The sequence below is a fragment of the Triturus cristatus genome, chromosome 8 (genome assembly GCF_964204655.1).
Source record: "Triturus cristatus chromosome 8, aTriCri1.1, whole genome shotgun sequence".
NCBI lineage: Eukaryota > Metazoa > Chordata > Amphibia > Caudata > Salamandridae > Triturus > Triturus cristatus.
Genome location: NC_140591.1, coordinates 738,206,012 through 738,231,781, shown reverse-complemented (window position 1 = coordinate 738,231,781; position 25,770 = coordinate 738,206,012). Strand labels below are relative to the sequence as shown.

The following is a 25,770-nucleotide window of genomic DNA, read 5'->3' as shown; positions in this document are numbered from 1 at the left end:
CAGAATCATTTATTTCCAGTTGGTGGTGTAAGAATGTTTGCAACAGTATGGCGATTTTTCCTAGCCATGCATGAATGAAAGCATATCACTCGCCTTTAGGTGTTTTTCTAATACATTGATATTTGCATCTTCCTTCCTAGCCTGCATGTTTGACTATCTTACAGGCTGCATGTAATAAGTATCACATCAGGGCCCTTCTTCTACTCAATTCACAACTGTTCTATCACGACATAGATAAGAAAGCTGCATCTGCTTTTGTTGTGTAGTGGTAATCAGGTTTACCTGACGTGTGAAAGCCCCATGCTTTGAAAGTACACAGTAACAAAGAAACCGATGACTTTTATAAAAAGGTGTCATGTGCGTCTCTTACTTTGCACAAAAAGTGCCAGAGATGACTTCATTTGCAGTCACTTGAAAAGTAGGGATTCTCCAATAAATGGTAAATGGTTGAAACAAATCTGAAGAAATGCATGACATACCTGTGTGTGTGTGTACGCATGTATGTATATATAGGGAGAGAGAGAGCGTCAATATAAACAGACTTTATTTCAATCAAGCTGTCTTTTCTATCCTTCAGGAGCAGAATGTTCTGATCATCAGCGCTCCAGAATGTAGTGTTTTCTTGGCAAGCATCACATATTGTGATGTGTTAGCTAAAAGTTCCATATCCTAGAGACTGATATATTCCTCTGTACTTGTACCTTGGGGATTCATCAAAACCTGGCATCATAAGCAGCTTTCTACTGCCACAGACTGGACAGCGAAACAATTTAAAATATCCCAGAAAAAGAAAATAAGCATGCTTAATCAGAGCTTTCTGGACAGGAAGGACCTTTGAGCAAGTGAGGAATAAGCACTGCTTTTGTTAATTTGCATAGGCAGAATAGAGACTTCTGGGAAAAGGCCGAAATTACAGTCACAGAAAATGGCTGCATCTATAGAGAACGCTAAGAAGTGTTGGCAGCTTTTCCTCTGACCCTGACCACTTTTACAAGCAATCCTATGATAGTCAGCAGGACCCACCCTAAAAAGGAAGGGGCATCCACTTGGACCCTTTCCACCTTTTCTAAATCTCGCCTGATCGAGCCTGATTGAGCACTGATTGAGCAGATAAGCACATATCATTCTCATTTCAGAAAGGTATTGGTTAGCTTGCTGCTAGCAGCTCAGTTATGTTATGATGTTAGAGGCTATGCAAGGAATGCTTTAGTCCAGCGATATGCAGTTTTTATTGCGCCTTGCATTCAGCAGGAAGATCTTTAGCTTGAATCTGTGGCCTAGGTATTCACCTTGGTATTTCTTTTGGCACAAAGTGAAGGAGTATTTAAGAGAAAATGCACAATGTGTTTCTTATGTTGTTATGAACAACTTGTTACTCTTTCTCATTAAGCTTCAGCCACTGAAGAAATATATAAATAAGGGCTGACTTCCTGTAAGACGTGTCCAAAGCTGGGACGGAATAAAAGGAGACACTTGTAAATGATAGTGCTATCGTTTGAGAAAGGGTAAGTTGAGACTGACTTTCATGCGTATTCACAGACCAAGCATCATAAAGATACCAGCATGATCTTCATTGCGGGCTTAGAGCCGGTATTAGCTTTTGAGAGGTAAGAGGATTTTGAGGGCTCGTTGGTCTAGGGGTATGATTCTCGCTTTGGGTGCGAGAGGTCCCGGGTTCAAATCCCGGACGAGCCCTTTTCTTGGTACTCTTTTCAAGTTGTTTTGAAGTTTGCGTTTCAAAACCAACATCAATTTTTTCTTTGCAGTAGTGGATAATTCTTTGCTAGAGTCTCATGCTTCAGCCCTGCCCAGTCTGAGCTAATACCAAACATCTGGTCTTGCATGGCATGTACGAGCGTTCAGCTAGGGATGTCGGGCAGGTTGCATGAAAGAAATCTAAAGCCAGAGGCCCATGGAATAGCCAGTTCGGAGCAGTTTCATTACAGAAAAATCAACTGTAGGTATCTGTTTCTGTAGTGTAGTGGTTATCACGTTCGCCTCACACGCGAAAGGTCCCCGGTTCGAAACCGGGCAGAAACAGTTGTTATATTGTGTTGGCTACAATGTTGATAGGTGCCGTTTTGCCATGGAATTGTCCAAGCCCTGAAGATTATTTCATGCAATCTCGTTCCAAGAAAGGGAATTCTCTCAAAACACTAAAGTAATCGGCGTGTGGATGTATCTGTTGGTTCTCAGACCTTGCTTTCAAAAGAGCCCTGCAATCGGTTCACTGCTCACCTAGAACAAGCATTAACATGGAGAATTGTTGGCACCAACAGTAAACTTATTTTAGTGGAGTGTTTCTGGCTTTGAGTGCAGAGGCCCTCGGCTCAATTCCAAGATGATCCTTCTCAAGGTGATGATACAAATGCATTGTCACCTTTACGTTTAATGTCAGAATCATTTATTTCCAGTTGGTGGTGTAAGAATGTTTGCAACAGTATGGCGATTTTTCCTAGCCATGCATGAATGAAAGCATATCACTCGCCTTTAGGTGTTTTTCTAATACATTGATATTTGCATCTTCCTTCCTAGCCTGCATGTTTGACTATCTTACAGGCTGCATGTAATAAGTATCACATCAGGGCCCTTCTTCTACTCAATTCACAACTGTTCTATCACGACATAGATAAGAAAGCTGCATCTGCTTTTGTTGTGTAGTGGTAATCAGGTTTACCTGACGTGTGAAAGCCCCATGCTTTGAAAGTACACAGTAACAAAGAAACCGATGACTTTTATAAAAAGGTGTCATGTGCGTCTCTTACTTTGCACAAAAAGTGCCAGAGATGACTTCATTTGCAGTCACTTGAAAAGTAGGGATTCTCCAATAAATGGTAAATGGTTGAAACAAATCTGAAGAAATGCATGACATACCTGTGTGTGTGTGTGTACGCATGTATGTATATATAGGGAGAGAGAGAGCGTCAATATAAACAGACTTTATTTCAATCAAGCTGTCTTTTCTATCCTTCAGGAGCAGAATGTTCTGATCATCAGCGCTCCAGAATGTAGTGTTTTCTTGGCAAGCATCACATATTGTGATGTGTTAGCTAAAAGTTCCATATCCTAGAGACTGATATATTCCTCTGTACTTGTACCTTGGGGATTCATCAAAACCTGGCATCATAAGCAGCTTTCTACTGCCACAGACTGGACAGCGAAACAATTTAAAATATCCCAGAAAAAGAAAATAAGCATGCTTAATCAGAGCTTTCTGGACAGGAAGGACCTTTGAGCAAGTGAGGAATAAGCACTGCTTTTGTTAATTTGCATAGGCAGAATAGAGACTTCTGGGAAAAGGCCGAAATTACAGTCACAGAAAATGGCTGCATCTATAGAGAACGCTAAGAAGTGTTGGCAGCTTTTCCTCTGACCCTGACCACTTTTACAAGCAATCCTATGATAGTCAGCAGGACCCACCCTAAAAAGGAAGGGGCATCCACTTGGACCCTTTCCACCTTTTCTAAATCTCGCCTGATTGAGCACTGATTGAGCAGATAAGCACATGTCATTCTCATTTCAGAAAGGTATTGGTTAGCTTGCTGCTAGCAGCTCAGTTATGTTATGATGTTAGAGGCTATGCAAGGAATGCTTTAGTCCAGCGATATGCAGTTTTTATTGCGCCTTGCCTTCACCAGGAAGATCTTTAGCTTGAATCTGTGGCCTAGGTATTCACCTTGGTATTTCTTTTGGCACAAAGTGAAGGAGTATTTGAGAGAAAATGCACAATGTGTTTCTTATGTTGTTATGAACAACTTGTTACTCTTTCTCATTAAGCTTCAGCCACTGCAGAAATATATAAATAAGGGCTGACTTCCTGTAAGACGTGTCCAAAGCTGGGACGGAATAAAAGGAGACACTTGTAAATGATAGTGCTATCGTTTGAGAAAGGGTAAGTTGAGACTGACTTTCATGCGTATTCACAGACCAAGCATCATAAAGATACCAGCATGATCTTCATTGCGGGCTTAGAGCCGGTATTAGCTTTTGAGAGGTAAGAGGATTTTGAGGGCTCGTTGGTCTAGGGGTATGATTCTCGCTTTGGGTGCGAGAGGTCCCGGGTTCAAATCCCGGACGAGCCCTTTTCTTGGTACTCTTTTCAAGTTGTTTTGAAGTTTGCGTTTCAAAACCAACATCAATTTTTTCTTTGCAGTAGTGGATAATTCTTTGCTAGAGTCTCATGCTTCAGCCCTGCCCAGTCTGAGCTAATACCAAACATCTGGTCTTGCATGGCATGTACGAGCGTTCAGCTAGGGATGTCGGGCAGGTTGCATGAAAGAAATCTAAAGCCAGAGGCCCATGGAATAGCCAGTTCGGAGCAGTTTCATTACAGAAAAATCAACTGTAGGTATCTGTTTCTGTAGTGTAGTGGTTATCACGTTCGCCTCACACGCGAAAGGTCCCCGGTTCGAAACCGGGCAGAAACAGTTGTTATATTGTGTTGGCTACAATGTTGATAGGTGCCGTTTTGCCATGGAATTGTCCAAGCCCTGAAGATTATTTCATGCAATCTCGTTCCAAGAAAGGGAATTCTCTCAAAACACTAAAGTAATCGGCGTGTGGATGTATCTGTTGGTTCTCAGACCTTGCTTTCAAAAGAGCCCTGCAATCGGTTCACTGCTCACCTAGAACAAGCATTAACATGGAGAATTGTTGGCACCAACAGGAATCTTATTTTAGTGGAGTGTTTCTGGCTTTGAGTGCAGAGGCCCTCGGCTCAATTCCAAGATGATCCTTCTCAAGGTGATGATACAAATGCATTGTCACCTTTACGTTTAATGTCAGAATCATTTATTTCCAGTTGGTGGTGTAAGAATGTTTGCAACAGTATGGCGATTTTTCCTAGCCATGCATGAATGAAAGCATATCACTCGCCTTTAGGTGTTTTTCTAATACATTGATATTTGCATCTTCCTTCTTAGCCTGCATGTTTGACTATCTTACAGGCTGCATGTAATAAGTATCACATCAGGGCCCTTCTTCTACTCAATTCACAACTGTTCTATCACGACATAGATAAGAAAGCTGCATCTGCTTTTGTTGTGTAGTGGTAATCAGGTTTACCTGACGTGTGAAAGCCCCATGCTTTGAAAGTACACAGTAACAAAGAAACCGATGACTTTTATAAAAAGGTGTCATGTGTGTCTCTTACTTTGCACAAAAAGTGCCAGAGATGGCTTCATTTGCAGTCACTTGAAAAGTAGGGATTCTCCAATAAATGGTAAATGGTTTAAACAAATCTGAAGAAATGCATGACATACCTGTGTGTGTGTGTGTACGCATGTATGTATATATAGGGAGAGAGAGAGCGTCAATATAAACAGACTTTATTTCAATCAAGCTGTCTTTTCTATCCTTCAGGAGCAGAATGTTCTGATCATCAGCGCTCCAGAATGTAGTGTTTTCTTGGCAAGCATCACATATTGTGATGTGTTAGCTAAAAGTTCCATATCCTAGAGACTGATATATTCCTCTGTACTTGTACCTTGGGGATTCATCAAAACCTGGCATCATAAGCAGCTTTCTACTGCCACAGACTGGACAGCGAAACAATTTAAAATATCCCAGAAAAAGAAAATAAGCATGCTTAATCAGAGCTTTCTGGACAGGAAGGACATTTGAGCAAGTGAGGAATAAGCACTGCTTTTGTTAATTTGCATAGGCAGAATAGAGACTTCTGGGAAAAGGCCGAAATTACAGTCACAGAAAATGGCTGCATCTATAGAGAACGCTAAGAAGTGTTGGCAGCTTTTCCTCTGACCCTGGCCACTTTTACAAGCAATCCTATGATAGTCAGCAGGACCCACCCTAAAAAGGAAGGGGCATCCACTTGGACCCTTTCCACCTTTTCTAAATCTCGCCTGATCGAGCCTGATTGAGCACTGATTGAGCAGATAAGCACATATCATTCTCATTTCAGTAAGGTATTGGTTAGCTTGCTGCTAGCAGCTCAGTTATGTTATGATGTTAGAGGCTATGCAAGGAATGCTTTAGTCCAGCGATATGCAGTTTTTATTGCGCCTTGCATTCAGCAGGAAGATCTTTAGCTTGAATCTGTGGCCTAGGTATTCACCTTGGTATTTCTTTTGGCACAAAGTGAAGGAGTATTTAAGAGAAAATGCACAATGTGTTTCTTATGTTGTTATGAACAACTTGTTACTCTTTCTCATTAAGCTTCAGCCACTGAAGAAATATATAAATAAGGGCTGACTTCCTGTAAGACGTGTCCAAAGCTGGGACGGAATAAAAGGAGACACTTGTAAATGATAGTGCTATCGTTTGAGAAAGGGTAAGTTGAGACTGACTTTCATGCGTATTCACAGACCAAGCATCATAAAGATACCAGCATGATCTTCATTGCGGGCTTAGAGCCGGTATTAGCTTTTGAGAGGTAAGAGGATTTTGAGGGCTCGTTGGTCTAGGGGTATGATTCTCGCTTTGGGTGCGAGAGGTCCCGGGTTCAAATCCCGGACGAGCCCTTTTCTTGGTACTCTTTTCAAGTTGTTTTGAAGTTTGCGTTTCAAAACCAACATCAATTTTTTCTTTGCAGTAGTGGATAATTCTTTGCTAGAGTCTCATGCTTCAGCCCTGCCCAGTCTGAGCTAATACCAAACATCTGGTCTTGCATGGCATGTACGAGCGTTCAGCTAGGGATGTCGGGCAGGTTGCATGAAAGAAATCTAAAGCCAGAGGCCCATGGAATAGCCAGTTCGGAGCAGTTTCATTACAGAAAAATCAACTGTAGGTATCTGTTTCTGTAGTGTAGTGGTTATCACGTTTGCCTCACACGCGAAAGGTCCCCGGTTCGAAACCGGGCAGAAACAGTTGTTATATTGTGTTGGCTACAATGTTGATAGGTGCCGTTTTGCCATGGAATTGTCCAAGCCCTGAAGATTATTTCATGCAATCTCGTTCCAAGAAAGGGAATTCTCTCAAAACACTAAAGTAATCGGCGTGTGGATGTATCTGTTGGTTCTCAGACCTTGCTTTCAAAAGAGCCCTGCAATCGGTTCACTGCTCACCTAGAACAAGCATTAACATGGAGAATTGTTGGCACCAACAGGAATCTTATTTTAGTGGAGTGTTTCTGGCTTTGAGTGCAGAGGCCCTCGGCTCAATTCCAAGATGATCCTTCTCAAGGTGATGATACAAATGCATTGTCACCTTTACGTTTAATGTCAGAATCATTTATTTCCAGTTGGTGGTGTAAGAATGTTTGCAACAGTATGGCGATTTTTCCTAGCCATGCATGAATGAAAGCATATCACTCGCCTTTAGGTGTTTTTCTAATACATTGATATTTGCATCTTCCTTCCTAGCCTGCATGTTTGACTATCTTACAGGCTGCATGTAATAAGTATCACATCAGGGCCCTTCTTCTACTCAATTCACAACTGTTCTATCACGACATAGATAAGAAAGCTGCATCTGCTTTTGTTGTGTAGTGGTAATCAGGTTTACCTGACGTGTGAAAGCCCCATGCTTTGAAAGTACACAGTAACAAAGAAACCGATGACTTTTATAAAAAGGTGTCATGTGCGTCTCTTACTTTGCACAAAAAGTGCCAGAGATGACTTCATTTGCAGTCACTTGAAAAGTAGGGATTCTCCAATAAATGGTAAATGGTTGAAACAAATCTGAAGAAATGCATGACATACCTGTGTGTGTGTGTGTACGCATGTATGTATATATAGGGAGAGAGAGAGCGTCAATATAAACAGACTTTATTTCAATCAAGCTGTCTTTTCTATCCTTCAGGAGCAGAATGTTCTGATCATCAGCGCTCCAGAATGTAGTGTTTTCTTGGCAAGCATCACATATTGTGATGTGTTAGCTAAAAGTTCCATATCCTAGAGACTGATATATTCCTCTGTACTTGTACCTTGGGGATTCATCAAAACCTGGCATCATAAGCAGCTTTCTACTGCCACAGACTGGACAGCGAAACAATTTAAAATATCCCAGAAAAAGAAAATAAGCATGCTTAATCAGAGCTTTCTGGACAGGAAGGACCTTTGAGCAAGTGAGGAATAAGCACTGCTTTTGTTAATTTGCATAGGCAGAATAGAGACTTCTGGGAAAAGGCCGAAATTACAGTCACAGAAAATGGCTGCATCTATAGAGAACGCTAAGAAGTGTTGGCAGCTTTTCCTCTGACCCTGGCCACTTTTACAAGCAATCCTATGATAGTCAGCAGGACCCACCCTAAAAAGGAAGGGGCATCCACTTGGACCCTTTCCACCTTTTCTAAATCTCGCCTGATCGAGCCTGATTGAGCACTGATTGAGCAGATAAGCTCATGTCATTCTCATTTCAGAAAGGTATTGGTTAGCTTGCTGCTAGCAGCTCAGTTATGTTATGATGTTAGAGGCTATGCAAGGAATGCTTTAGTCCAGCGATATGCAGTTTTTATTGCGCCTTGCATTCAGCAGGAAGATCTTTAGCTTGAATCTGTGGCCTAGGTATTCACCTTGGTATTTCTTTTGGCACAAAGTGAAGGAGTATTTAAGAGAAAATGCACAATGTGTTTCTTATGTTGTTATGAACAACTTGTTACTCTTTCTCATTAAGCTTCAGCCACTGAAGAAATATATAAATAAGGGCTGACTTCCTGTAAGACGTGTCCAAAGCTGGGACGGAATAAAAGGAGACACTTGTAAATGATAGTGCTATCGTTTGAGAAAGGGTAAGTTGAGACTGACTTTCATGCGTATTCACAGACCAAGCATCATAAAGATACCAGCATGATCTTCATTGCGGGCTTAGAGCCGGTATTAGCTTTTGAGAGGTAAAAGGATTTTGAGGGCTCGTTGGTCTAGGGGTATGATTCTCGCTTTGGGTGCGAGAGGTCCCGGGTTCAAATCCCGGACGAGCCCTTTTCTTGGTACTCTTTTCAAGTTGTTTTGAAGTTTGCGTTTCAAAACCAACATCAATTTTTTCTTTGCAGTAGTGGATAATTCTTTGCTAGAGTCTCATGCTTCAGCCCTGCCCAGTCTGAGCTAATACCAAACATCTGGTCTTGCATGGCATGTACGAGCGTTCAGCTAGGGATGTCGGGCAGGTTGCATGAAAGAAATCTAAAGCCAGAGGCCCATGGAATAGCCAGTTCGGAGCAGTTTCATTACAGAAAAATCAACTGTAGGTATCTGTTTCTGTAGTGTAGTGGTTATCACGTTCGCCTCACACGCGAAAGGTCCCCGGTTCGAAACCGGGCAGAAACAGTTGTTATATTGTGTTGGCTACAATGTTGATAGGTGCCGTTTTGCCATGGAATTGTCCAAGCCCTGAAGATTATTTCATGCAATCTCGTTCCAAGAAAGGGAATTCTCTCAAAACACTAAAGTAATCGGCGTGTGGATGTATCTGTTGGTTCTCAGACCTTGCTTTCAAAAGAGCCCTGCAATCGGTTCACTGCTCACCTAGAACAAGCATTAACATGGAGAATTGTTGGCACCAACAGGAATCTTATTTTAGTGGAGTGTTTCTGGCTTTGAGTGCAGAGGCCCTCGGCTCAATTCCAAGATGATCCTTCTCAAGGTGATGATACAAATGCATTGTCACCTTTACGTTTAATGTCAGAATCATTTATTTCCAGTTGGTGGTGTAAGAATGTTTGCAACAGTATGGCGATTTTTCCTAGCCATGCATGAATGAAAGCATATCACTCGCCTTTAGGTGTTTTTCTAATACATTGATATTTGCATCTTCCTTCCTAGCCTGCATGTTTGACTATCTTACAGGCTGCATGTAATAAGTATCACATCAGGGCCCTTCTTCTACTCAATTCACAACTGTTCTATCACGACATAGATAAGAAAGCTGCATCTGCTTTTGTTGTGTAGTGGTAATCAGGTTTACCTGACGTGTGAAAGCCCCATGCTTTGAAAGTACACAGTAACAAAGAAACCGATGACTTTTATAAAAAGGTGTCATGTGCGTCTCTTACTTTGCACAAAAAGTGCCAGAGATGACTTCATTTGCAGTCACTTGAAAAGTAGGGATTCTCCAATAAATGGTAAATGGTTGAAACAAATCTGAAGAAATGCATGACATACCTGTGTGTGTGTGTGTACGCATGTATGTATATATAGGGAGAGAGAGAGCGTCAATATAAACAGACTTTATTTCAATCAAGCTGTCTTTTCTATCCTTCAGGAGCAGAATGTTCTGATCATCAGCGCTCCAGAATGTAGTGTTTTCTTGGCAAGCATCACATATTGTGATGTGTTAGCTAAAAGTTCCATATCCTAGAGACTGATATATTCCTCTGTACTTGTACCTTGGGGATTCATCAAAACCTGGCATCATAAGCAGCTTTCTACTGCCACAGACTGGACAGCGAAACAATTTAAAATATCCCAGAAAAAGAAAATAAGCATGCTTAATCAGAGCTTTCTGGACAGGAAGGACCTTTGAGCAAGTGAGGAATAAGCACTGCTTTTGTTAATTTGCATAGGCAGAATAGAGACTTCTGGGAAAAGGCCGAAATTACAGTCACAGAAAATGGCTGCATCTATAGAGAACGCTAAGAAGTGTTGGCAGCTTTTCCTCTGACCCTGACCACTTTTACAAGCAATCCTATGATAGTCAGCAGGACCCACCCTAAAAAGGAAGGGGCATCCACTTGGACCCTTTCCACCTTTTCTAAATCTCGCCTGATCGAGCCTGATTGAGCACTGATTGAGCAGATAAGCACATATCATTCTCATTTCAGAAAGGTATTGGTTAGCTTGCTGCTAGCAGCTCAGTTATGTTATGATGTTAGAGGCTATGCAAGGAATGCTTTAGTCCAGCGATATGCAGTTTTTATTGCGCCTTGCATTCAGCAGGAAGATCTTTAGCTTGAATCTGTGGCCTAGGTATTCACCTTGGTATTTCTTTTGGCACAAAGTGAAGGAGTATTTAAGAGAAAATGCACAATGTGTTTCTTATGTTGTTATGAACAACTTGTTACTCTTTCTCATTAAGCTTCAGCCACTGAAGAAATATATAAATAAGGGCTGACTTCCTGTAAGACGTGTCCAAAGCTGGGACGGAATAAAAGGAGACACTTGTAAATGATAGTGCTATCGTTTGAGAAAGGGTAAGTTGAGACTGACTTTCATGCGTATTCACAGACCAAGCATCATAAAGATACCAGCATGATCTTCATTGCGGGCTTAGAGCCGGTATTAGCTTTTGAGAGGTAAGAGGATTTTGAGGGCTCGTTGGTCTAGGGGTATGATTCTCGCTTTGGGTGCGAGAGGTCCCGGGTTCAAATCCCGGACGAGCCCTTTTCTTGGTACTCTTTTCAAGTTGTTTTGAAGTTTGCGTTTCAAAACCAACATCAATTTTTTCTTTGCAGTAGTGGATAATTCTTTGCTAGAGTCTCATGCTTCAGCCCTGCCCAGTCTGAGCTAATACCAAACATCTGGTCTTGCATGGCATGTACGAGCGTTCAGCTAGGGATGTCGGGCAGGTTGCATGAAAGAAATCTAAAGCCAGAGGCCCATGGAATAGCCAGTTCGGAGCAGTTTCATTACAGAAAAATCAACTGTAGGTATCTGTTTCTGTAGTGTAGTGGTTATCACGTTCGCCTCACACGCGAAAGGTCCCTGGTTCGAAACCGGGCAGAAACAGTTGTTATATTGTGTTGGCTACAATGTTGATAGGTGCCGTTTTGCCATGGAATTGTCCAAGCCCTGAAGATTATTTCATGCAATCTCGTTCCAAGAAAGGGAATTCTCTCAAAACACTAAAGTAATCGGCGTGTGGATGTATCTGTTGGTTCTCAGACCTTGCTTTCAAAAGAGCCCTGCAATCGGTTCACTGCTCACCTAGAACAAGCATTAACATGGAGAATTGTTGGCACCAACAGGAATCTTATTTTAGTGGAGTGTTTCTGGCTTTGAGTGCAGAGGCCCTCGGCTCAATTCCAAGATGATCCTTCTCAAGGTGATGATACAAATGCATTGTCACCTTTACGTTTAATGTCAGAATCATTTATTTCCAGTTGGTGGTGTAAGAATGTTTGCAACAGTATGGCGATTTTTCCTAGCCATGCATGAATGAAAGCATATCACTCGCCTTTAGGTGTTTTTCTAATACATTGATATTTGCATCTTCCTTCCTAGCCTGCATGTTTGACTATCTTACAGGCTGCATGTAATAAGTATCACATCAGGGCCCTTCTTCTACTCAATTCACAACTGTTCTATCACGACATAGATAAGAAAGCTGCATCTGCTTTTGTTGTGTAGTGGTAATCAGGTTTACCTGACGTGTGAAAGCCCCATGCTTTGAAAGTACACAGTAACAAAGAAACCGATGACTTTTATAAAAAGGTGTCATGTGTGTCTCTTACTTTGCACAAAAAGTGCCAGAGATGGCTTCATTTGCAGTCACTTGAAAAGTAGGGATTCTCCAATAAATGGTAAATGGTTTAAACAAATCTGAAGAAATGCATGACATACCTGTGTGTGTGTGTGTACGCATGTATGTATATATAGGGAGAGAGAGAGCGTCAATATAAACAGACTTTATTTCAATCAAGCTGTCTTTTCTATCCTTCAGGAGCAGAATGTTCTGATCATCAGCGCTCCAGAATGTAGTGTTTTCTTGGCAAGCATCACATATTGTGATGTGTTAGCTAAAAGTTCCATATCCTAGAGACTGATATATTCCTCTGTACTTGTACCTTGGGGATTCATCAAAACCTGGCATCATAAGCAGCTTTCTACTGCCACAGACTGGACAGCGAAACAATTTAAAATATCCCAGAAAAAGAAAATAAGCATGCTTAATCAGAGCTTTCTGGACAGGAAGGACATTTGAGCAAGTGAGGAATAAGCACTGCTTTTGTTAATTTGCATAGGCAGAATAGAGACTTCTGGGAAAAGGCCGAAATTACAGTCACAGAAAATGGCTGCATCTATAGAGAACGCTAAGAAGTGTTGGCAGCTTTTCCTCTGACCCTGACCACTTTTACAAGCAATCCTATGATAGTCAGCAGGACCCACCCTAAAAAGGAAGGGGCATCCACTTGGACCCTTTCCACCTTTTCTAAATCTCGCCTGATTGAGCACTGATTGAGCAGATAAGCACATGTCATTCTCATTTCAGAAAGGTATTGGTTAGCTTGCTGCTAGCAGCTCAGTTATGTTATGATGTTAGAGGCTATGCAAGGAATGCTTTAGTCCAGCGATATGCAGTTTTTATTGCGCCTTGCATTCAGCAGGAAGATCTTTAGCTTGAATCTGTGGCCTAGGTATTCACCTTGGTATTTCTTTTGGCACAAAGTGAAGGAGTATTTGAGAGAAAATGCACAATGTGTTTCTTATGTTGTTATGAACAACTTGTTACTCTTTCTCATTAAGCTTCAGCCACTGCAGAAATATATAAATAAGGGCTGACTTCCTGTAAGACGTGTCCAAAGCTGGGACGGAATAAAAGGAGACACTTGTAAATGATAGTGCTATCGTTTGAGAAAGGGTAAGTTGAGACTGACTTTCATGCGTTTTCACAGACCAAGCATCATAAAGATACCAGCATGATCTTCATTGCGGGCTTAGAGCCGGTATTAGCTTTTGAGAGGTAAGAGGATTTTGAGGGCTCGTTGGTCTAGGGGTATGATTCTCGCTTTGGGTGCGTGAGGTCCCGGGTTCAAATCCCGGACGAGCCCTTTTCTTGGTACTCTTTTCAAGTTGTTTTGAAGTTTGCGTTTCAAAACCAACATCAATTTTTTCTTTGCAGTAGTGGATAATTCTTTGCTAGAGTCTCATGCTTCAGCCCTGCCCAGTCTGAGCTAATACCAAACATCTGGTCTTGCATGGCATGTACGAGCGTTCAGCTAGGGATGTCGGGCAGGTTGCATGAAAGAAATCTAAAGCCAGAGGCCCATGGAATAGCCAGTTCGGAGCAGTTTCATTACAGAAAAATCAACTGTAGGTATCTGTTTCTGTAGTGTAGTGGTTATCAAGTTCGCCTCACACGCGAAAGGTCCCCGGTTCGAAACCGGGCAGAAACAGTTGTTATATTGTGTTGGCTACAATGTTGATAGGTGCCGTTTTGCCATGGAATTGTCCAAGCCCTGAAGATTATTTCATGCAATCTCGTTCCAAGAAAGGGAATTCTCTCAAAACACTAAAGTAATCGGCGTGTGGATGTATCTGTTGGTTCTCAGACCTTGCTTTCAAAAGAGCCCTGCAATCGGTTCACTGCTCACCTAGAACAAGCATTAACATGGAGAATTGTTGGCACCAACAGGAATCTTATTTTAGTGGAGTGTTTCTGGCTTTGAGTGCAGAGGCCCTCGGCTCAATTCCAAGATGATCCTTCTCAAGGTGATGATACAAATGCATTGTCACCTTTACGTTTAATGTCAGAATCATTTATTTCCAGTTGGTGGTGTAAGAATGTTTGCAACAGTATGGCGATTTTTCCTAGCCATGCATGAATGAAAGCATATCACTCGCCTTTAGGTGTTTTTCTAATACATTGATATTTGCATCTTCCTTCCTAGCCTGCATGTTTGACTATCTTACAGGCTGCATGTAATAAGTATCACATCAGGGCCCTTCTTCTACTCAATTCACAACTGTTCTATCACGACATAGATAAGAAAGCTGCATCTGCTTTTGTTGTGTAGTGGTAATCAGGTTTACCTGACGTGTGAAAGCCCCATGCTTTGAAAGTACACAGTAACAAAGAAACCGATGACTTTTATAATAAGGTGTCATGTGTGTCTCTTACTTTGCACAAAAAGTGCCAGAGATGACTTCATTTGCAGTCACTTGAAAAGTAGGGATTCTCCAATAAATGGTAAATGGTTGAAACAAATCTGAAGAAATGCATGACATACCTGTGTGTGTGTGTGTATGCATGTATGTATATATAGGGAGAGAGAGAGCGTCAATATAAACAGACTTTATTTCAATCAAGCTGTCTTTTCTATCCTTCAGGAGCAGAATGTTCTGATCATCAGCGCTCCAGAATGTAGTGTTTTCTTGGCAAGCATCACATATTGTGATGTGTTAGCTAAAAGTTCCATATCCTAGAGACTGATATATTCCTCTGTACTTGTACCTTGGGGATTCATCAAAACCTGGCATCATAAGCAGCTTTCTACTGCCACAGACTGGACAGCGAAACAATTTAAAATATCCCAGAAAAAGAAAATAAGCATGCTTAATCAGAGCTTTCTGGACAGGAAGGACATTTGAGCAAGTGAGGAATAAGCACTGCTTTTGTTAATTTGCATAGGCAGAATAGAGACTTCTGGGAAAAGGCCGAAATTACAGTCACAGAAAATGGCTGCATCTATAGAGAACGCTAAGAAGTGTTGGCAGCTTTTCCTCTGACCCTGGCCACTTTTACAAGCAATCCTATGATAGTCAGCAGGACCCACCCTAAAAAGGAAGGGGCATCCACTTGGACCCTTTCCACCTTTTCTAAATCTCGCCTGATCGAGCCTGATTGAGCACTGATTGAGCAGATAAGCACATATCATTCTCATTTCAGAAAGGTATTGGTTAGCTTGCTGCTAGCAGCTCAGTTATGTTATGATGTTAGAGGCTATGCAAGGAATGCTTTAGTCCAGCGATATGCAGTTTTTATTGCGCCTTGCATTCAGCAGGAAGATCTTTAGCTTGAATCTGTGGCCTAGGTATTCACCTTGGTATTTCTTTTGGCACAAAGTGAAGGAGTATTTAAGAGAAAATGCACAATGTGTTTCTTATGTTGTTATGAACAACTTGTTACTCTTTCTCATTAAGCTTCAGCCACTGAAGAAATATATAAATAAGGGCTGACTTCCTGTAAGACGTGTCCAAAGCTGGGACGGAATAAAAGGAGACACTTGTAAATGATAGTGCTATCGTTTGAGAAAGGGTAAGTTGAGACTGACTTTCATGCGTATTCACAGACCAAGCATCATAAAGATACCAGCATGATCTTCATTGCGGGCTTAGAGCCAGTATTAGCTTTTGAGAGGTAAGAGGATTTTGAGGGCTCGTTGGTCTAGGGGTATGATTCTCGCTTTGGGTGCGAGAGGTCCCGGGTTCAAATCCCGGACGAGCCCTTTTCTTGGTACTCTTTTCAAGTTGTTTTGAAGTTTGCGTTTCAAAACCAACATCAATTTTTTCTTTGCAGTAGTGGATAATTCTTTGCTAGAGTCTCATGCTTCAGCCCTGCCCAGTCTGAGCTAATACCAAACATCTGGTCTTGCATGGCATGTACGAGCGTTCAGCTAGGGATGTCGGGCAGGTTGCATGAAAGAAATCTAAAGCCAGAGGCCCATGGAATAGCCAGTTCGGAGCAGTTTCATTACAGAAAAATCAACTGTAGGTATCTGTTTCTGTAGTGTAGTGGTTATCACGTTTGCCTCACACGCGAAAGGTCCCCGGTTCGAAACCGGGCAGAAACAGTTGTTATATTGTGTTGGCTACAATGTTGATAGGTGCCGTTTTGCCATGGAATTGTCCAAGCCCTGAAGATTATTTCATGCAATCTCGTTCCAAGAAAGGGAATTCTCTCAAAACACTAAAGTAATCGGCGTGTGGATGTATCTGTTGGTTCTCAGACCTTGCTTTCAAAAGAGCCCTGCAATCGGTTCACTGCTCACCTAGAACAAGCATTAACATGGAGAATTGTTGGCACCAACAGGAATCTTATTTTAGTGGAGTGTTTCTGGCTTTGAGTGCAGAGGCCCTCGGCTCAATTCCAAGATGATCCTTCTCAAGGTGATGATACAAATGCATTGTCACCTTTACGTTTAATGTCAGAATCATTTATTTCCAGTTGGTGGTGTAAGAATGTTTGCAACAGTATGGCGATTTTTCCTAGCCATGCATGAATGAAAGCATATCACTCGCCTTTAGGTGTTTTTCTAATACATTGATATTTGCATCTTCCTTCCTAGCCTGCATGTTTGACTATCTTACAGGCTGCATGTAATAAGTATCACATCAGGGCCCTTCTTCTACTCAATTCACAACTGTTCTATCACGACATAGATAAGAAAGCTGCATCTGCTTTTGTTGTGTAGTGGTAATCAGGTTTACCTGACGTGTGAAAGCCCCATGCTTTGAAAGTACACAGTAACAAAGAAACCGATGACTTTTATAAAAAGGTGTCATGTGCGTCTCTTACTTTGCACAAAAAGTGCCAGAGATGACTTCATTTGCAGTCACTTGAAAAGTAGGGATTCTCCAATAAATGGTAAATGGTTGAAACAAATCTGAAGAAATGCATGACATACCTGTGTGTGTGTGTGTACGCATGTATGTATATATAGGGAGAGAGAGAGCGTCAATATAAACAGACTTTATTTCAATCAAGCTGTCTTTTCTATCCTTCAGGAGCAGAATGTTCTGATCATCAGCGCTCCAGAATGTAGTGTTTTCTTGGCAAGCATCACATATTGTGATGTGTTAGCTAAAAGTTCCATATCCTAGAGACTGATATATTCCTCTGTACTTGTACCTTGGGGATTCATCAAAACCTGGCATCATAAGCAGCTTTCTACTGCCACAGACTGGACAGCGAAACAATTTAAAATATCCCAGAAAAAGAAAATAAGCATGCTTAATCAGAGCTTTCTGGACAGGAAGGACCTTTGAGCAAGTGAGGAATAAGCACTGCTTTTGTTAATTTGCATAGGCAGAATAGAGACTTCTGGGAAAAGGCCGAAATTACAGTCACAGAAAATGGCTGCATCTATAGAGAACGCTAAGAAGTGTTGGCAGCTTTTCCTCTGACCCTGGCCACTTTTACAAGCAATCCTATGATAGTCAGCAGGACCCACCCTAAAAAGGAAGGGGCATCCACTTGGACCCTTTCCACCTTTTCTAAATCTCGCCTGATCGAGCCTGATTGAGCACTGATTGAGCAGATAAGCTCATGTCATTCTCATTTCAGAAAGGTATTGGTTAGCTTGCTGCTAGCAGCTCAGTTATGTTATGATGTTAGAGGCTATGCAAGGAATGCTTTAGTCCAGCGATATGCAGTTTTTATTGCGCCTTGCATTCAGCAGGAAGATCTTTAGCTTGAATCTGTGGCCTAGGTATTCACCTTGGTATTTCTTTTGGCACAAAGTGAAGGAGTATTTAAGAGAAAATGCACAATGTGTTTCTTATGTTGTTATGAACAACTTGTTACTCTTTCTCATTAAGCTTCAGCCACTGAAGAAATATATAAATAAGGGCTGACTTCCTGTAAGACGTGTCCAAAGCTGGGACGGAATAAAAGGAGACACTTGTAAATGATAGTGCTATCGTTTGAGAAAGGGTAAGTTGAGACTGACTTTCATGCGTATTCACAGACCAAGCATCATAAAGATACCAGCATGATCTTCATTGCGGGCTTAGAGCCGGTATTAGCTTTTGAGAGGTAAAAGGATTTTGAGGGCTCGTTGGTCTAGGGGTATGATTCTCGCTTTGGGTGCGAGAGGTCCCGGGTTCAAATCCCGGACGAGCCCTTTTCTTGGTACTCTTTTCAAGTTGTTTTGAAGTTTGCGTTTCAAAACCAACATCAATTTTTTCTTTGCAGTAGTGGATAATTCTTTGCTAGAGTCTCATGCTTCAGCCCTGCCCAGTCTGAGCTAATACCAAACATCTGGTCTTGCATGGCATGTACGAGCGTTCAGCTAGGGATGTCGGGCAGGTTGCATGAAAGAAATCTAAAGCCAGAGGCCCATGGAATAGCCAGTTCGGAGCAGTTTCATTACAGAAAAATCAACTGTAGGTATCTGTTTCTGTAGTGTAGTGGTTATCACGTTCGCCTCACACGCGAAAGGTCCCCGGTTCGAAACCGGGCAGAAACAGTTGTTATATTGTGTTGGCTACAATGTTGATAGGTGCCGTTTTGCCATGGAATTGTCCAAGCCCTGAAGATTATTTCATGCAATCTCGTTCCAAGAAAGGGAATTCTCTCAAAACACTAAAGTAATCGGCGTGTGGATGTATCTGTTGGTTCTCAGACCTTGCTTTCAAAAGAGCCCTGCAATCGGTTCACTGCTCACCTAGAACAAGCATTAACATGGAGAATTGTTGGCACCAACAGGAATCTTATTTTAGTGGAGTGTTTCTGGCTTTGAGTGCAGAGGCCCTCGGCTCAATTCCAAGATGATCCTTCTCAAGGTGATGATACAAATGCATTGTCACCTTTACGTTTAATGTCAGAATCATTTATTTCCAGTTGGTGGTGTAAGAATGTTTGCAACAGTATGGCGATTTTTCCTAGCCATGCATGAATGAAAGCATATCACTCGCCTTTAGGTGTTTTTCTAATACATTGATATTTGCATCTTCCTTCCTAGCCTGCATGTTTGACTATCTTACAGGCTGCATGTAATAAGTATCACATCAGGGCCCTTCTTCTACTCAATTCACAACTGTTCTATCACGACATAGATAAGAAAGCTGCATCTGCTTTTGTTGTGTAGTGGTAATCAGGTTTACCTGACGTGTGAAAGCCCCATGCTTTGAAAGTACACAGTAACAAAGAAACCGATGACTTTTATAAAAAGGTGTCATGTGCGTCTCTTACTTTGCACAAAAAGTGCCAGAGATGACTTCATTTGCAGTCACTTGAAAAGTAGGGATTCTCCAATAAATGGTAAATGGTTGAAACAAATCTGAAGAAATGCATGACATACCTGTGTGTGTGTGTGTACGCATGTATGTATATATAGGGAGAGAGAGAGCGTCAATATAAACAGACTTTATTTCAATCAAGCTGTCTTTTCTATCCTTCAGGAGCAGAATGTTCTGATCATCAGCGCTCCAGAATGTAGTGTTTTCTTGGCAAGCATCACATATTGTGATGTGTTAGCTAAAAGTTCCATATCCTAGAGACTGATATATTCCTCTGTACTTGTACCTTGGGGATTCATCAAAACCTGGCATCATAAGCAGCTTTCTACTGCCACAGACTGGACAGCGAAACAATTTAAAATATCCCAGAAAAAGAAAATAAGCATGCTTAATCAGAGCTTTCTGGACAGGAAGGACCTTTGAGCAAGTGAGGAATAAGCACTGCTTTTGTTAATTTGCATAGGCAGAATAGAGACTTCTGGGAAAAGGCCGAAATTACAGTCACAGAAAATGGCTGCATCTATAGAGAACGCTAAGAAGTGTTGGCAGCTTTTCCTCTGACCCTGACCACTTTTACAAGCAATCCTATGATAGTCAGCAGGACCCACCCTAAAAAGGAAGGGGCATCCACTTGGACCCTTTCCACCTTTTCTAAATCTCGCCTGATCGAGCCTGATTGAGCACTGATTGAGCAGATAAGCACATATCATTCTCATTTCAGAAAGGTATTGGTTAGCTTGCTGCTAGCAGCTCAGTTATGTTATGATGTTAGAGGCTATGCAAGGAATGCTTTAGTCCAGCGATATGCAGTTTTTATTGCGCCTTGCATTCAGCAGGAAGATCTTTAGCTTGAATCTGTGGCCTAGGTATTCACCTTGGTATTTCTTTTGGCACAAAGTGAAGGAGTATTTAAGAGAAAATGCACAATGTGTTTCTTATGTTGTTATGAACAACTTGTTACTCTTTCTCATTAAGCTTCAGCCACTGAAGAAATATATAAATAAGGGCTGACTTCCTGTAAGACGTGTCCAAAGCTGGGACGGAATAAAAGGAGACACTTGTAAATGATAGTGCTATCGTTTGAGAAAGGGTAAGTTGAGACTGACTTTCATGCGTATTCACAGACCAAGCATCATAAAGATACCAGCATGATCTTCATTGCGGGCTTAGAGCCGGTATTAGCTTTTGAGAGGTAAGAGGATTTTGAGGGCTCGTTGGTCTAGGGGTATGATTCTCGCTTTGGGTGCGAGAGGTCCCGGGTTCAAATCCCGGACGAGCCCTTTTCTTGGTACTCTTTTCAAGTTGTTTTGAAGTTTGCGTTTCAAAACCAACATCAATTTTTTCTTTGCAGTAGTGGATAATTCTTTGCTAGAGTCTCATGCTTCAGCCCTGCCCAGTCTGAGCTAATACCAAACATCTGGTCTTGCATGGCATGTACGAGCGTTCAGCTAGGGATGTCGGGCAGGTTGCATGAAAGAAATCTAAAGCCAGAGGCCCATGGAATAGCCAGTTCGGAGCAGTTTCATTACAGAAAAATCAACTGTAGGTATCTGTTTCTGTAGTGTAGTGGTTATCACGTTCGCCTCACACGCGAAAGGTCCCTGGTTCGAAACCGGGCAGAAACAGTTGTTATATTGTGTTGGCTACAATGTTGATAGGTGCCGTTTTGCCATGGAATTGTCCAAGCCCTGAAGATTATTTCATGCAATCTCGTTCCAAGAAAGGGAATTCTCTCAAAACACTAAAGTAATCGGCGTGTGGATGTATCTGTTGGTTCTCAGACCTTGCTTTCAAAAGAGCCCTGCAATCGGTTCACTGCTCACCTAGAACAAGCATTAACATGGAGAATTGTTGGCACCAACAGGAATCTTATTTTAGTGGAGTGTTTCTGGCTTTGAGTGCAGAGGCCCTCGGCTCAATTCCAAGATGATCCTTCTCAAGGTGATGATACAAATGCATTGTCACCTTTACGTTTAATGTCAGAATCATTTATTTCCAGTTGGTGGTGTAAGAATGTTTGCAACAGTATGGCGATTTTTCCTAGCCATGCATGAATGAAAGCATATCACTCGCCTTTAGGTGTTTTTCTAATACATTGATATTTGCATCTTCCTTCTTAGCCTGCATGTTTGACTATCTTACAGGCTGCATGTAATAAGTATCACATCAGGGCCCTTCTTCTACTCAATTCACAACTGTTCTATCACGACATAGATAAGAAAGCTGCATCTGCTTTTGTTGTGTAGTGGTAATCAGGTTTACCTGACGTGTGAAAGCCCCATGCTTTGAAAGTACACAGTAACAAAGAAACCGATGACTTTTATAAAAAGGTGTCATGTGTGTCTCTTACTTTGCACAAAAAGTGCCAGAGATGGCTTCATTTGCAGTCACTTGAAAAGTAGGGATTCTCCAATAAATGGTAAATGGTTTAAACAAATCTGAAGAAATGCATGACATACCTGTGTGTGTGTGTGTACGCATGTATGTATATATAGGGAGAGAGAGAGCGTCAATATAAACAGACTTTATTTCAATCAAGCTGTCTTTTCTATCCTTCAGGAGCAGAATGTTCTGATCATCAGCGCTCCAGAATGTAGTGTTTTCTTGGCAAGCATCACATATTGTGATGTGTTAGCTAAAAGTTCCATATCCTAGAGACTGATATATTCCTCTGTACTTGTACCTTGGGGATTCATCAAAACCTGGCATCATAAGCAGCTTTCTACTGCCACAGACTGGACAGCGAAACAATTTAAAATATCCCAGAAAAAGAAAATAAGCATGCTTAATCAGAGCTTTCTGGACAGGAAGGACATTTGAGCAAGTGAGGAATAAGCACTGCTTTTGTTAATTTGCATAGGCAGAATAGAGACTTCTGGGAAAAGGCCGAAATTACAGTCACAGAAAATGGCTGCATCTATAGAGAACGCTAAGAAGTGTTGGCAGCTTTTCCTCTGACCCTGACCACTTTTACAAGCAATCCTATGATAGTCAGCAGGACCCACCCTAAAAAGGAAGGGGCATCCACTTGGACCCTTTCCACCTTTTCTAAATCTCGCCTGATTGAGCACTGATTGAGCAGATAAGCACATGTCATTCTCATTTCAGAAAGGTATTGGTTAGCTTGCTGCTAGCAGCTCAGTTATGTTATGATGTTAGAGGCTATGCAAGGAATGCTTTAGTCCAGCGATATGCAGTTTTTATTGCGCCTTGCATTCAGCAGGAAGATCTTTAGCTTGAATCTGTGGCCTAGGTATTCACCTTGGTATTTCTTTTGGCACAAAGTGAAGGAGTATTTGAGAGAAAATGCACAATGTGTTTCTTATGTTGTTATGAACAACTTGTTACTCTTTCTCATTAAGCTTCAGCCACTGCAGAAATATATAAATAAGGGCTGACTTCCTGTAAGACGTGTCCAAAGCTGGGACGGAATAAAAGGAGACACTTGTAAATGATAGTGCTATCGTTTGAGAAAGGGTAAGTTGAGACTGACTTTCATGCGTTTTCACAGACCAAGCATCATAAAGATACCAGCATGATCTTCATTGCGGGCTTAGAGCCGGTATTAGCTTTTGAGAGGTAAGAGGATTTTGAGGGCTCGTTGGTCTAGGGGTATGATTCTCGCTTTGGGTGCGTGAGGTCCCGGGTTCAAATCCCGGACGAGCCCTTTTCTTGGTACTCTTTTCAAGTTGTTTTGAAGTTTGCGTTTCAAAACCAACATCAATTTTTTCTTTGCAGTAGTGGATAATTCTTTGCTAGAGTCTCATGCTTCAGCCCTGCCCAGTCTGAGCTAATACCAAACATCTGGTCTTGCATGGCATGTACGAGCGTTCAGCTAGGGATGTCGGGCAGGTTGCATGAAAGAAATCTAAAGCCAGAGGCCCATGGAATAGCCAGTTCGGAGCAGTTTCATTACAGAAAAATCAACTGTAGGTATCTGTTTCTGTAGTGTAGTGGTTATCAAGTTCGCCTCACACGCGAAAGGTCCCCGGTTCGAAACCGGGCAGAAACAGTTGTTATATTGTGTTGGCTACAATGTTGATAGGTGCCGTTTTGCCATGGAATTGTCCAAGCCCTGAAGATTATTTCATGCAATCTCGTTCCAAGAAAGGGAATTCTCTCAAAACACTAAAGTAATCGGCGTGTGGATGTATCTGTTGGTTCTCAGACCTTGCTTTCAAAAGAGCCCTGCAATCGGTTCACTGCTCACCTAGAACAAGCATTAACATGGAGAATTGTTGGCACCAACAGGAATCTTATTTTAGTGGAGTGTTTCTGGCTTTGAGTGCAGAGGCCCTCGGCTCAATTCCAAGATGATCCTTCTCAAGGTGATGATACAAATGCATTGTCACCTTTACGTTTAATGTCAGAATCATTTATTTCCAGTTGGTGGTGTAAGAATGTTTGCAACAGTATGGCGATTTTTCCTAGCCATGCATGAATGAAAGCATATCACTCGCCTTTAGGTGTTTTTCTAATACATTGATATTTGCATCTTCCTTCCTAGCCTGCATGTTTGACTATCTTACAGGCTGCATGTAATAAGTATCACATCAGGGCCCTTCTTCTACTCAATTCACAACTGTTCTATCACGACATAGATAAGAAAGCTGCATCTGCTTTTGTTGTGTAGTGGTAATCAGGTTTACCTGACGTGTGAAAGCCCCATGCTTTGAAAGTACACAGTAACAAAGAAACCGATGACTTTTATAATAAGGTGTCATGTGTGTCTCTTACTTTGCACAAAAAGTGCCAGAGATGACTTCATTTGCAGTCACTTGAAAAGTAGGGATTCTCCAATAAATGGTAAATGGTTGAAACAAATCTGAAGAAATGCATGACATACCTGTGTGTGTGTGTGTATGCATGTATGTATATATAGGGAGAGAGAGAGCGTCAATATAAACAGACTTTATTTCAATCAAGCTGTCTTTTCTATCCTTCAGGAGCAGAATGTTCTGATCATCAGCGCTCCAGAATGTAGTGTTTTCTTGGCAAGCATCACATATTGTGATGTGTTAGCTAAAAGTTCCATATCCTAGAGACTGATATATTCCTCTGTACTTGTACCTTGGGGATTCATCAAAACCTGGCATCATAAGCAGCTTTCTACTGCCACAGACTGGACAGCGAAACAATTTAAAATATCCCAGAAAAAGAAAATAAGCATGCTTAATCAGAGCTTTCTGGACAGGAAGGACATTTGAGCAAGTGAGGAATAAGCACTGCTTTTGTTAATTTGCATAGGCAGAATAGAGACTTCTGGGAAAAGGCCGAAATTACAGTCACAGAAAATGGCTGCATCTATAGAGAACGCTAAGAAGTGTTGGCAGCTTTTCCTCTGACCCTGGCCACTTTTACAAGCAATCCTATGATAGTCAGCAGGACCCACCCTAAAAAGGAAGGGGCATCCACTTGGACCCTTTCCACCTTTTCTAAATCTCGCCTGATCGAGCCTGATTGAGCACTGATTGAGCAGATAAGCACATATCATTCTCATTTCAGAAAGGTATTGGTTAGCTTGCTGCTAGCAGCTCAGTTATGTTATGATGTTAGAGGCTATGCAAGGAATGCTTTAGTCCAGCGATATGCAGTTTTTATTGCGCCTTGCATTCAGCAGGAAGATCTTTAGCTTGAATCTGTGGCCTAGGTATTCACCTTGGTATTTCTTTTGGCACAAAGTGAAGGAGTATTTAAGAGAAAATGCACAATGTGTTTCTTATGTTGTTATGAACAACTTGTTACTCTTTCTCATTAAGCTTCAGCCACTGAAGAAATATATAAATAAGGGCTGACTTCCTGTAAGACGTGTCCAAAGCTGGGACGGAATAAAAGGAGACACTTGTAAATGATAGTGCTATCGTTTGAGAAAGGGTAAGTTGAGACTGACTTTCATGCGTATTCACAGACCAAGCATCATAAAGATACCAGCATGATCTTCATTGCGGGCTTAGAGCCAGTATTAGCTTTTGAGAGGTAAGAGGATTTTGAGGGCTCGTTGGTCTAGGGGTATGATTCTCGCTTTGGGTGCGAGAGGTCCCGGGTTCAAATCCCGGACGAGCCCTTTTCTTGGTACTCTTTTCAAGTTGTTTTGAAGTTTGCGTTTCAAAACCAACATCAATTTTTTCTTTGCAGTAGTGGATAATTCTTTGCTAGAGTCTCATGCTTCAGCCCTGCCCAGTCTGAGCTAATACCAAAC

At 41.6% G+C, this 25,770-nt stretch overlaps 15 non-coding genes across 15 annotated transcripts; all 15 read left to right on the top strand.

Annotated features, from left to right (window-relative positions):
• Nucleotides 1-1,623: 1,623 nt before the first annotated feature.
• Nucleotides 1,624-1,695, top strand: TRNAP-UGG (transfer RNA proline (anticodon UGG)). The gene has a single exon. It is a non-coding gene; the product is annotated as a tRNA-Pro (tRNA).
• Nucleotides 1,696-1,967: 272 nt separating this feature from the next.
• On the top strand, nucleotides 1,968-2,040 carry TRNAV-CAC (transfer RNA valine (anticodon CAC)). The gene has a single exon. It is a non-coding gene; the product is annotated as a tRNA-Val (tRNA).
• Nucleotides 2,041-4,010: 1,970 nt separating this feature from the next.
• On the top strand, nucleotides 4,011-4,082 carry TRNAP-UGG (transfer RNA proline (anticodon UGG)). Its single transcript has one exon. It is a non-coding gene; the product is annotated as a tRNA-Pro (tRNA).
• A 272-nt stretch (nucleotides 4,083-4,354) lies between these two features.
• TRNAV-CAC (transfer RNA valine (anticodon CAC)) lies at nucleotides 4,355-4,427 on the top strand. The gene has a single exon. It is a non-coding gene; the product is annotated as a tRNA-Val (tRNA).
• Nucleotides 4,428-6,407: 1,980 nt separating this feature from the next.
• TRNAP-UGG (transfer RNA proline (anticodon UGG)) lies at nucleotides 6,408-6,479 on the top strand. The gene has a single exon. It is a non-coding gene; the product is annotated as a tRNA-Pro (tRNA).
• A 2,325-nt stretch (nucleotides 6,480-8,804) lies between these two features.
• Nucleotides 8,805-8,876, top strand: TRNAP-UGG (transfer RNA proline (anticodon UGG)). Its single transcript has one exon. It is a non-coding gene; the product is annotated as a tRNA-Pro (tRNA).
• Nucleotides 8,877-9,148: 272 nt separating this feature from the next.
• On the top strand, nucleotides 9,149-9,221 carry TRNAV-CAC (transfer RNA valine (anticodon CAC)). The gene has a single exon. It is a non-coding gene; the product is annotated as a tRNA-Val (tRNA).
• Nucleotides 9,222-11,201: 1,980 nt separating this feature from the next.
• TRNAP-UGG (transfer RNA proline (anticodon UGG)) lies at nucleotides 11,202-11,273 on the top strand. Its single transcript has one exon. It is a non-coding gene; the product is annotated as a tRNA-Pro (tRNA).
• A 272-nt stretch (nucleotides 11,274-11,545) lies between these two features.
• On the top strand, nucleotides 11,546-11,618 carry TRNAV-CAC (transfer RNA valine (anticodon CAC)). Its single transcript has one exon. It is a non-coding gene; the product is annotated as a tRNA-Val (tRNA).
• A 4,367-nt stretch (nucleotides 11,619-15,985) lies between these two features.
• TRNAP-UGG (transfer RNA proline (anticodon UGG)) lies at nucleotides 15,986-16,057 on the top strand. Its single transcript has one exon. It is a non-coding gene; the product is annotated as a tRNA-Pro (tRNA).
• Nucleotides 16,058-18,382: 2,325 nt separating this feature from the next.
• TRNAP-UGG (transfer RNA proline (anticodon UGG)) lies at nucleotides 18,383-18,454 on the top strand. The gene has a single exon. It is a non-coding gene; the product is annotated as a tRNA-Pro (tRNA).
• A 272-nt stretch (nucleotides 18,455-18,726) lies between these two features.
• Nucleotides 18,727-18,799, top strand: TRNAV-CAC (transfer RNA valine (anticodon CAC)). The gene has a single exon. It is a non-coding gene; the product is annotated as a tRNA-Val (tRNA).
• A 1,980-nt stretch (nucleotides 18,800-20,779) lies between these two features.
• On the top strand, nucleotides 20,780-20,851 carry TRNAP-UGG (transfer RNA proline (anticodon UGG)). The gene has a single exon. It is a non-coding gene; the product is annotated as a tRNA-Pro (tRNA).
• Nucleotides 20,852-21,123: 272 nt separating this feature from the next.
• Nucleotides 21,124-21,196, top strand: TRNAV-CAC (transfer RNA valine (anticodon CAC)). Its single transcript has one exon. It is a non-coding gene; the product is annotated as a tRNA-Val (tRNA).
• Nucleotides 21,197-25,563: 4,367 nt separating this feature from the next.
• Nucleotides 25,564-25,635, top strand: TRNAP-UGG (transfer RNA proline (anticodon UGG)). The gene has a single exon. It is a non-coding gene; the product is annotated as a tRNA-Pro (tRNA).
• Nucleotides 25,636-25,770: the final 135 nt, after the last annotated feature.